At 42.7% G+C, this 11,077-nt stretch overlaps 1 protein-coding gene across 11 annotated transcripts in view; it reads left to right on the forward strand.

Annotated features, from left to right (window-relative positions):
• Positions 1-11,077, forward strand: part of TENM3 (teneurin transmembrane protein 3) — a 1,301,596-nt gene that overhangs the window by 937,041 nt on the left and 353,478 nt on the right. The window lies entirely within an intron of this gene.

The raw sequence follows: 11,077 nt of genomic DNA on the forward strand, positions 1-11,077 counted from the left end.
GTCCCCAGCTTGCAGGTGCGCTTCTCTCTCCCTCTCTCTCTCTCTCTCTCTCTCTCAAAAATAAATAAACATTTAAAAAGTTTAAAAGAGGATTTTACTTATGTGGTACCTCTATTTTAAACTCTTTAGATGCAATATTAACTTTTAAGTAATTTACCGCCTCAAGTGATTGATCGAGTTAACATTTCGAGTAGTGCCGAGGAGTAAAACTATTTTGCTTTCACAGTTTAAATCAAATTGAGGTTATGAGTTTTGACATTTGGAAGACCTCAAAATCTTTATTACTGTAGAACCAAACATTCATGGTCACTCACTAGCTACAGTTGTATTAGCCAGGGTCATTTAAAATTTGCCCCCAATTCGGTGCAGATACACCAACTTTATTCAACTATCTCAACTTTATCTGCACAGCGATGCTGTGACATAGGTGTCACATTATTGTTACTTTGCGTACATTCCCGAGGCTCAGAAATGTCCAGTAGTTCCCCCAAGATCAGACGGCTAGTAAGCGGAAGAGGTAGAATTGGAATCCAGGACCGTCTGACTCCTGGGCCCATGGTTTGTAGTTTTCATCAGGCCTCGATACAGCGCTGTCATAGATCCCACGATGCAGCTGTGGTTTTGGTCTGGCGAGTCACCAAAGGTGGCCAGTGGAGGAAACGTTCGATTTATTTGAATTTGCTGGTTAATGTGTAGAGGAGTGTGATTAGGACTTTTATTCTTCAACGAGGCAAAGTATATGTGAGGAGCGGAAGGTAGCACCTTTTATGATGGGAGATTCTAGGACGGGTTGAAGAAAAGCCGCCGACGAAGTTTAAAAAGAAAGGCCCAGGACCTGTTCTCAAAGGCCTAAACTACATCCTGTTGAGGAGGTGAAATTTGCCTATGTCGGAAATAAAGCAGAGACGCGAGCAGGTTGGCGTTATTAAGAGGTCACTGGCGGTGACAGAAGTGGGGCACTGACGAGGTGAAGGACAGGGGAGGGAGGGAATATTTAGGATGCTTTCAAAAGTCCAGGCACAAGACGATGAGCATCTAATTTTGGGGAGCAGCTCCATGAACAGAAAGAGGGGTGAGGTTCACCAATATAAGGAGCAGAAAAACAGGCTACGGTGATGATCTTATGTTGGAGTTGAAGAAACTTTACCTTAGTCAACTAGGGGGACATCCACGAACCGAAATCTGAAGGACAAGAGTGAGGCATGGCTCTGGGTGTGAGAGTGACAGGCAGTTTGGACACGTTGCATTAGAATTGCCTGTGGAACAGCCACAGCAAGCCAGGGGAATTATGCCGTAATACAATCAGAAATGAAGAGCTAGGGGAACAGAGAGGAAGAGATTAATGTCAACTAATTGGTCGAGGAAGGCTTTGAGAAGAAAATGGCATTAAACGCGAAAGGATAGATAAAATTTCTGGCTGCCAAAATTGAACGAAAGGGCATTTGTGGTAGGGTTGAATTCAGAACATGTTTTATGTTCACTGTTTATCGGGCATCCACCTGGATGTGCACGTGATGTGGTATATTTTTGATTATAATTTTCTCTAGCATGTGAAGTCTTTATGTTGGACTGTAGTCAGGTTAAATTATATATATATATTATATATACATAATATATATATTATAAATTTATATATATATTTAGAGGGTGGGTCACAATGGAGCTTATAAACCCTACTAAGGAATTGGGAGGTTATCTTAATGGCAGTTGGGAGCCACTTAAACTTTGTCAGTCAGGAAATTGATATGATTATATCTGTCATTTTGAAGGATTTTTTTCTGAATGTTGTGTAAAGAGTGTGTTGGAGGAAGCCGGGAATGGAGGCAGGTATGATACTGTAGCCAAGTGAGAGTTGAGGATTTCATTAAGGAGGGCAGTGATTGTAGTGTTGGAATTAGTAAACATAGAGTGGAAGGCTGATGGATGGAGTAATGTGTTGGGGGGGGGGGGGTGGCGGGCAACGCCGACGGAAGAGACAAGAGTGACTGACGTCCGGGTTTCTTCCTTGGGCATTTGGCGGGGACACAGAGGTTTTGCTCACTGACACACGGAATGCAGAAGCAATAGGAAGTTTTTGGAAGATGATTATTTTAGCTTTGAACATGTTACATTTAAGATGCCCCTAGGACATCCTATTGAAGACATTAAGTGATTGGATATGAGCCTGGCTGGGAATTGAAATCAAGGAATAACATAATTTGTGAATTAGGCCTTGAGAGCTGACAATGATTATGTAAGTCAGAGCTAAAGAAAAGGCGGCGGGAGTTGGGGGGGGGGTGTTGGTGGAGAGAGGGGGGGGTTGAAGGGAGAGAGGGGAGGGCATCTAGGCAGAGGGAGCATTGTGAGTCACACGAGGCACAGAAAGGGTAGGATTCTATCCGAGCAAAATCATATTGCCAAGGGCAAGATGAGCCTCGAAGGGTCTTCTTAGATAATAGGCTAAGGACTGGATTTATTCTGTAGTCAATAGGCAGCCAATGAGGATTTGAGCATGGGAAGAGCGTTTGCAAGTAAGTCATTAGGAAGACTTGCCTGGCATATGGACTGGAGGAGGAATGCAGAGACCGTGTCAGAGTTATTGACACACCTAGCATAGGGGTAATGAAATGAGACTTAGAAGAAAGAAAGTTCCAGAGGTAAGAAAAAGAAAACATGGGTGTAAGAGGCACCTGTAAAAATACGAGCGCCATAGCAACTCCTGCCTGAACATGGCGAGAACAGGGAAAGGACGTGACCGTGAGAATCGACAGCTTTCAGAGAAAATGGGAAAATCAGAAGAGGAGTCTGGTGTCAGGAAATGAGTAGCTTGTACAGTAGATAGAACTTGATGATTATGCCTTATAGAAATAAACCAGAAGAACAGTATATCAGAATATTTTCTTTGTAAGTTGCTTTTTTGTCCTGTCTTCCTTGACTTTATAAAACTATATCCCAGAGATTAGACCAGATGATGTTTTTTTTTCTTTTTCTGTACCCCACAAAAATTAAAAAAAAAAAAAAAAGGCTTAGAAAGTCAAAAGAGGGAGTTAGGTAATCCTTACCAAGAGTGCCAATCAGTCATGCGTGCTGGGCTGGACCACTAGGGGAACATAGGGCAGCCACAGCAGCCAAACTGCCGCTTTGGCAGAGATCAATCAGACAATGGATGCAGAAGAGATGTGGGGCATTTCCATGGGAATTACCAGGATGCAGGTTGTTCTTTTCAGCCGGCACCTTTGAAGTCTATAAAAATGCCATTTACAATTCTGGATATATACCAAGAAGAGTCTGATGAGCGAGTCGAACATACCAAGAATTCTAGATGCCATTTCCACTTACATAGAGGTCTATTTCGGGGGCGGGGGAAGGTGAGGGGAAATCTTTTCATGGTCTTCTCCAGTTCCACGGTTTTATGGAAGTTACGGTTTTTTTCAGGAGAGTCCATTCTCCCTGCCAGGCCACCAGAGAAAGCTATTTTACTTCAGGTGTATTGCCTCAGACAGTCTACAAATACAGTGTTTTATGACACGACTTCTTCAATCTTCAGTATTTACGCTGCAGGTGAATTTTTTTCCTTCAGTGACTTGACTTGTGAGTTGATTATTGGTATTGTTGCCCTTTTTCATAAGAGACTGTATTCCAAGAAAAAAAAAATTTATTTTAATTCCCAATGAAAACAAAGACAGGGGACCCCCGCCTGTGGACCCAAGTGTTAACGATGCTTTTTAAGACGGGGCAATTGGAAGCTGCTTGTAATATGGAGATCAGACATTCTGTCTCCAGCATAGAAACACGGCTGGCATCAGCTAAACAGGCAACTGCCTGCCTGCCTGCCTTCCTCGGGCCAGATAAAGACCCAGAAGGAGCAGCTGCTGGCCGGGAGGAACGTGAGAAAATAGGAAATTGATTTGAAATAGGATAAGGAAAAAGGCAGAAGAATGAATTTAAGAATTTTCAAATACTCCCTTTTTAGGCATAAGTAGTTGCTGCCTCTGCAGAGGAAGGTAATCCTTAGTTATTCTCTCATGAGAGTAAAAAAAAAAGCAGCAAATTCACAGGCAGTACAGATACAAGAAAGACCTGAAGTTGGTTTATTTCTTCATAATTGGAGGAAAATTGAATATTGATTTGTATTTTACTCTTTGGAAAGGCTTCTTGATCCTTTAGAAGTAAAAAAAGAAGTGGAAAATTATAAACATTCTAATTCTACGTTCAGGTAAAGATTTTTTTTTCTCTGCTAGTTACAACAATATTAATTAGATTTCACATTAACTAGAGGGGGCCGGACAGTTTCACGTTTGATTGTGAATGTCTCAGGGATTCTTAATTTTCTGTGGACAGTGTTTCTTTTGCCTTAACATCTGTTAACACTTTTTTCCTTTGCTTAAGGAAGTGTGGGATGGGGTTGGGGGTGGGGTCATGCTAACAATATTTAGGGGAGATGTCTGGTTTTGGGGGTTATATTTACTGGCTGCCCTGTGAGAAGGCAAAGGGTTTGAGCAATGAGCTCCAAGTTTCTTTTGTGTCCTGACATTTGGTGATGTTGTATGATCTCTTCAAGACTGGCACTGACTCCACTTACCAGGAGCCTTCTGCTTGTAGAACAACTGACAGTTGTTGATGGGACACAGAGGCATTAGAAGAATGAGATCTTGTAAGATATGTAAATCTTGGCCAGGAAGAATCGACACACGTGATTGCCCCCCATAACAAACACACTCGCACACACCTTGTTACGTCTCTTGGCTTCTGAAAACAAGTCACCAATCCTGTTCTTATGAAGGAAAGAAACTTTCACCTCTTAAATGCATTGGAATGTGGGCAGTATCTTACCACCTGGAATGTTAATATATGGAGTAGAATAAAGATGAGGGGCGCCTGGGTGGCTCAGTCGGTTAAGCTGCTGACTTCAGCTCAGGTCATGATCTCACGGTTCATGAGTTCGAGCCCCTCATGGGGCTCCCTGCTGTCAGCACAGAGCCGGCTTTGGATCCTGTCTCTCTCTCTCTCTCTCTCTGTCACTGCCCCTTTCCCGTCACCTTCTCTGTCTCTTTGTCTCTCTCAAATAAGCATCGTTAAAAAAAAAAAAAAAAGATGGAAATAGCTGTCTTCTAAATCACATCTGCACTAAGAAGTCAACATTTGGAGATGACCAAGTGGGCCCTTTAACTTATCCTTCAAACAGTTTGATCTGTAAAATGATATTGGATGGACAGGCAACAAAACAATCAGGACAGCGGAAAAGCAGGTGGAAAAAGGAAAAAACGTTAAGAAAATGCTTGAATCTAAACATCCAATAGCTGAAAACTCCTACCCAAAGACATTAAAGAATATTGAAGAAACTAGCCATTTAAAGGATGAAAAAGAGGGGCACGTGGGTGGCTCAGGCCGTGAAGCATCAGACTCCTGGTTTCAGGTCATGATCTCATGGTTGGTGGGTTCGAGTCCCACGTCTGGCTCTGTGCTGGCAGTACAGAGCCTGCTTGGTGTTCTCTCTCTCTCTCTCTCTCTCTCTCTCTTTCTCTCTCTGCCTCTCCTCTCTCTCTGTCTCTCAAAATAAATAAATAAATAAGCTTTAAAAAAAAAAAAAAAAGGATTCAAAGACCTGAGAGATTTCTTTTTTTAAAGGGAAAAATCGAGGCCCAGATAAGTTCGGGCTTAGCAAGGTCACACAGCCAATCGGCAGAGTGATGTCTAGAACTCAGATTTTCGGATGCCCGGAGAATTTGTGGTGAAGCGGAGAAATCCCTAAAGGGTGGGCTGTGATGTTTCTTCACCGGTTCCAACCTACCAACTATCGAAGCCTCTCTGTTCCCCTTAGGTTCTTTCATTTTGTGGTGTGGTCTTAGTGATGCCCATGCAAGTAATCTAAGGCACGGACCAAAAGATACCTGCTTATCTGAATTACAGCCCTGAATATTCCTGACACTGATTATGACACTATGTGTTTTTATTAAAATCGCTGCAAATAATCACCAGGCTTTTTGTGGAATAAATGCCTAAGGTATAATTTAGGACCTTTCTCACTAATCATAAGTTGCCGTTAATCACAACCTCATCTCACTGCTCTTTGCCAGTCAGAAAATTCCTCATTCTAACCATCCTTCTGAAACCCTGCCAGAAATTCCTTGACAGTAAATTTTACCCAACATCCATACCAGAATACAAACAAAAAAGATACAGCTTATTCCACAAAGACTTGTACCTAACCGTGGGAGCCTTTCTACTTAACGCTGGCTGCTCCTATCATCTGCACTAAAGCTATCTCAGACTGTAGTTAAAGTGACACAGTGATATATTGATCTAATGAGTAATATTATGAAATTAATTCTAAAATACTCGAACTCGTTCTGCCTTAATCTTTAAAATTCATTTGAATGATCACATTGTACAAACCTTTTGTTGAAAGTCTTGCAAAGGCCTTTGGCCAAAAATAACAGAGAGCTGTATTTTCATGGTGGTTTCTGTGTCAAAATCAAATTGCCTCCAAGGATGGGAGGCATTGAAACACCTGTGTAGTGTAATGTCAAACGCGTCACCTGGACACTTGCCTTACCAGTCAGGATGTTTTGTCTTATGTATACACCTTGCTTAGCATCAATTAAATAGATGTCTTTATTTTTCCTTTAATTACTCTAGACCTTTGGAACGACCTAACTCCCTTTGCACCGGTTTTCCAAAGAAAGAGACAGTCCCTGAAGCTTGCTGACACTCAGAAGCTACAGCCCCCAAGACGAGATACACTACAACTAGAATTTTCCTTCCCTGACAGCCTCTGAGTCAACCTGGCTTTTACTTCATGCCTCCCTCCCGCTTTTTAGAAAATTCATTTCTCCCCCCCATGTGTGTCTATCCCCCATGTGTATTCCCCTTATGCTGCTGAAGCTACCCTAATAAGACCCTAAGTAAGCACGTTTGCTTTTTGCAGACTGAGAGAGACCTCATGTAGAAAGTTGCCTATTGGGGCGCCTGGGTGGTGCAGTCGGTTAAGCGTCCGACTTCAGCCAGGTCACGATCTCGCGGTCCGTGAGTTCGAGCCCCGCGTCGGGCTCTGGGCTGATGGCTCGGAGCCTGGAGCCTGTTTCTGATTCTGTGTCTCCCTCTCTCTCTGCCCTTCCCCCGTTCATGCTTTGTCTCTCTCTGTCCCAGAAATAAATAAAAAACGTTGAAAAAAAAAATTAAAAAAAAAAAAAAAAGAAAGTTGCCTAAAAGAACCAGTATATTTTTCCCTACAGGGTATTTTAAGTAATGGAAATACAGTTTTCTACACTAGGTTTAAAACTAGTCTTGCCCTGTGCGGATTAAAGAAGGCATCTCGTGTGAAAATACCTAAGGTGTTTCAGGCACATAATAGGCATTCAATAAATGTGAGTCCAGTTCAAATCTAAGAATTTTGAGGGAAAACACTGGTTTGCAGACTGGCTGTCTCCGTTTCCCCACCCTCTTGCTTTTAAATCTGACTTTCACCCCATTACTCTGCTAGACATTCTTCTCCTTTAGGCCACAAATTGCTTTCTTCCTGCCAAATTCAGGCATTTCACTTCAATCATCGTAAGTATTAATCTGTGACATGCAGCTTTGTTAACCATCACCCTCCACGGTCCCGACCTCAGTTCTTGAAACCTCTCCCCTGGGGCTTCTCTGTTGTGCTACACCCCCCCCCCCCCACACCGATTCTCTCCAATTTCCTAGACTTCGCTTTCCGTCTCCCTTGGGGCCTGAACTTCCTTGCCGTGCCCCCCGTATGGAGGTACCCCCCCCCCCCCGAGAGTCAGTTCCCTCAGCGCCTCTCGTCTTCTGCTCCCAGAAACACCAAAGTTGTGGGATGGATTAGCAAACGCGCATCACAGAACTGACGCCCTTCTCTCCACCTCCGAACCCCTGGCTGGCGCGTTTAAAGAAATGAAATCCTTGCTTCAGTGTCTTTGCTTTCGCTCTGGCTCCTCGTAGGACTTGTTCCTCTCCCGGGGCCTAAACCTCTAAACCTAGAGCTTGATAACCCAGTCAGTGTGGTTCTCAGCCCCACCCGCACCCCCACACCCTGTGAAGGAGCTTCAGAGAACAGCCAGTAGGATGATAAGAGAGATGAAAACTAGACCCATGAGTAACCAGTAAAATAGAATAAAAGCAATCGAGATTATTTAGCACGGCCACGAGGATCTTAAGGGGAGACTGACACAGAATCTGTCTTCAAGAATATGAAGGGCACTTAGTGAGAAAAATGGTGACCAGCTGCTCTGTGTCTACTGAAGCCTGGGCAAGAGCATTTGGGCGTAAATTGTGGCGTCAGAGATTTAGAGACTCTCAAAATAGAATTGATCACGGTCAACAGTGTGAACTATTGTAATGTGTCACTTGAAATGGATGCGGCCTGGTAGGGCTTTAAAAAAAGAGAAGAACCAACAAACAAATAGGTAGTCTGTGTCTGGGGATCCAGAGGGTATGACCAAATTAGATGACATATTGAGTTTGTGTCCAGTTTTAGAATCCCATGAATCTTAGAATGAAAAAGTATACATTTATAGTTTTAAAACATAGCAATCTCAAATTATCAATGGTGCTAGGTGCCATTAGGTCATAGTCTCTGCCCTCAAATATGTGGGTTAGGTTAGGCTGGGTTAGGTTAAGGGTGTGTGTGTGTGTGTGTGTGTGTAAAAGAGAGGGAGGGAGAGAGAGAGAAAGAGGACTAAATAATTACAGAAGTGTGATAAATACAAATAACAGACGTATTTTAATTAGCAAGCATTTTCTTCAATCTGGACTATTTGCTTCCAGTTCAATCTACCCATCCCTAAACCAATATTTGTGTCTCTAGTGCAAGACATTTAGTAAGTGCTGGGGAATCAGCAAAGAAGTGGTCCCTGCCCTCATGTGTTTATGGTCTGGAAGGAGTTACAGATAGGTTGATAGGCAGCAGAACACAGTATGATGAATATTAGAAAAGGGTATTTGCAGAGTTCAATGGGAGCTCAAAAGCGGGGCTCTTAAACTATTGTTAGTGGGTCAGACTAAATGGAAGAACGGACTGCTAAGCCAAGTCATGAACAAGCAGAAATTGGCCAGGTAAAAAGCAGGAGTATCAAGCATATACCTACATCTAAAATGACATATAAAAATATGTGCTTAGACATGATTTATGTTCACGAAATAGAAAAAAAAATCACTAAAAACGTGTTCCATGTGACTGTGTCGTAAAACTTCTGAAAATAATAATTATTATCTAACTTTGTCAATAAAGACTTATTAAATCAACTGCAAAAAAGTTATCATACTTCACAGGCAGTCTTTTGAAAATGTTAATGCTACAAATTCTCAAGAGCGACTATAGACGTTTGTGTGCTTTCTCTGCTCTGTCCCCGGCATTAAGGATGTGACCTGGTGAATAGCTCCTTGCCTCTGTAGACAATTTCATACCTAATAACTTCAATGAGTAACCGATTCTTGGTGTCTGAACAGAGAAGACACAGTGTTTATAATAATATATTTAATTTCAAAGGTATATTGCCTAGCTTTTTAACATTTAACTGGAAATGTGTTTGAAAACTAACACTAAAGTATGAAAATATGGGTTGGGTGAATGGAATGATGGTTGGAAATCAAGAGTCAATAAAGACGGTCAAAATTACTCTGTAATGAAAACAGTGCGATCATTGTTATTTATCACATTTCAGTTTCTTAAACATGGACTGTCAAAGAATACATTCAAAGGACCCCCACCCCCAAATATATCCTTATTTTCAAAACATAAAAATAGGTTGAACCCAGTAAGTTGTCTAGCATGGACGAATACTGCCATCCCTGGGTGGGCTTAGGAATTAGTCTTTCTGCCTGAGACCTTGTATCCAACCTTCCAGGGGTGAATGGCAGTCCCTGTCTCTTGGCCTCTCCTGTGCTCCCCCCATCATGGAGATTTATTCATGGAACTAGGGTTCTATGCACTGGTCTACCACAGACTCCCTCCTAACATCGCCTTTGGGCACTTGGTGATGTGACTTGAGTCCTCGGCTCTAGCTCTATGCCCAGTTCCTGGCATACGTACCCCCCAGCTAACTCTTGCTGACCATCTGGATTTCTCTTGAAGCTCTGCCCTCTTGAACCCCTGTCTTGCTCTCACCACTAGAGAGGAATGATCTCCCTTCCTTACCCCCTTCCCTCCCGCTTGGATACTTGCCAGCACAGGGCTGAAGCTCACTAAGCCTTTTGGATGCAGTGCATTGCTTGATTGCCCCCTGCAAAGAGCCCAGACCTCATCACACACTCCCAGATCTTGCTTCCTCCTCCTCCCTGCCTGCCCAGGCTGTGGAGGACCCAGCATGCTCCTGCCCAAGGTCACCTGAATTAGGACAAAAATAAGAATCACTTCTTTTGATACACAACAAACATGATTGGAGATCTAAAGAGAGAGTCTTAGGTCTTTATCACATAGTATTGGATTTCAGGAGGCATTAGTGGTTTTGGTGAAATAGCATCTTTACAAATAAAGAAGAAAACTTACCTTTCGGAAACGATTTTGGATGTGGGTCATTGTAGATAGTTATGAAATAAAAAAGCTGTATCGTGGGTGGATTGTTCTGTGGGTTAAATCAAAGAATCACCTAGGTATTATACTCTCCTTTTGGATTTACTCTTAGACATCTGTGAAAATTATGAATTGGACTTTATTATGAGCCTTTCTCTCAAACCTTTATTTCGGTTCCAGTATAAGTGATAATTGAACTCTATTGGGAAAAGGACCCAGAAATATGATTTTAAATACAGCTTTACGTTAGAGCCCACATAGCTGGTGGAGACCTTCTTGCTACCGACAAAATTACCCTTTGCAAAACAGAAGATGAGGGGCGCCTGGGTGGCGCAGTCGGTTAAGCGTCCGACTTCAGCCAGGTCACCATCTCGCGGTCTGTGAGTTCGAGCTCCGCGTCGGGCTCTGTGCTGACGGCTCAGAGCCTGGAGCCTGCTTCAGATTCTGTGTCTCCCTCTCTCTCTGCCCCTTCCCTGCTCATGCTCTGTCTCTCTCTGTCTCTCAAAAATGAATAAACGTTAAAAAAAATTAAAAATAAAATAAAACACAGGGAAAATCACATGCTGTGTCTCTTCCCCC

This window comes from Herpailurus yagouaroundi, unplaced genomic scaffold (genome assembly GCF_014898765.1).
Source record: "Herpailurus yagouaroundi ecotype Mexico unplaced genomic scaffold, PumYag 181, whole genome shotgun sequence".
In the NCBI taxonomy this organism is placed as follows: domain Eukaryota; kingdom Metazoa; phylum Chordata; class Mammalia; order Carnivora; family Felidae; genus Herpailurus; species Herpailurus yagouaroundi.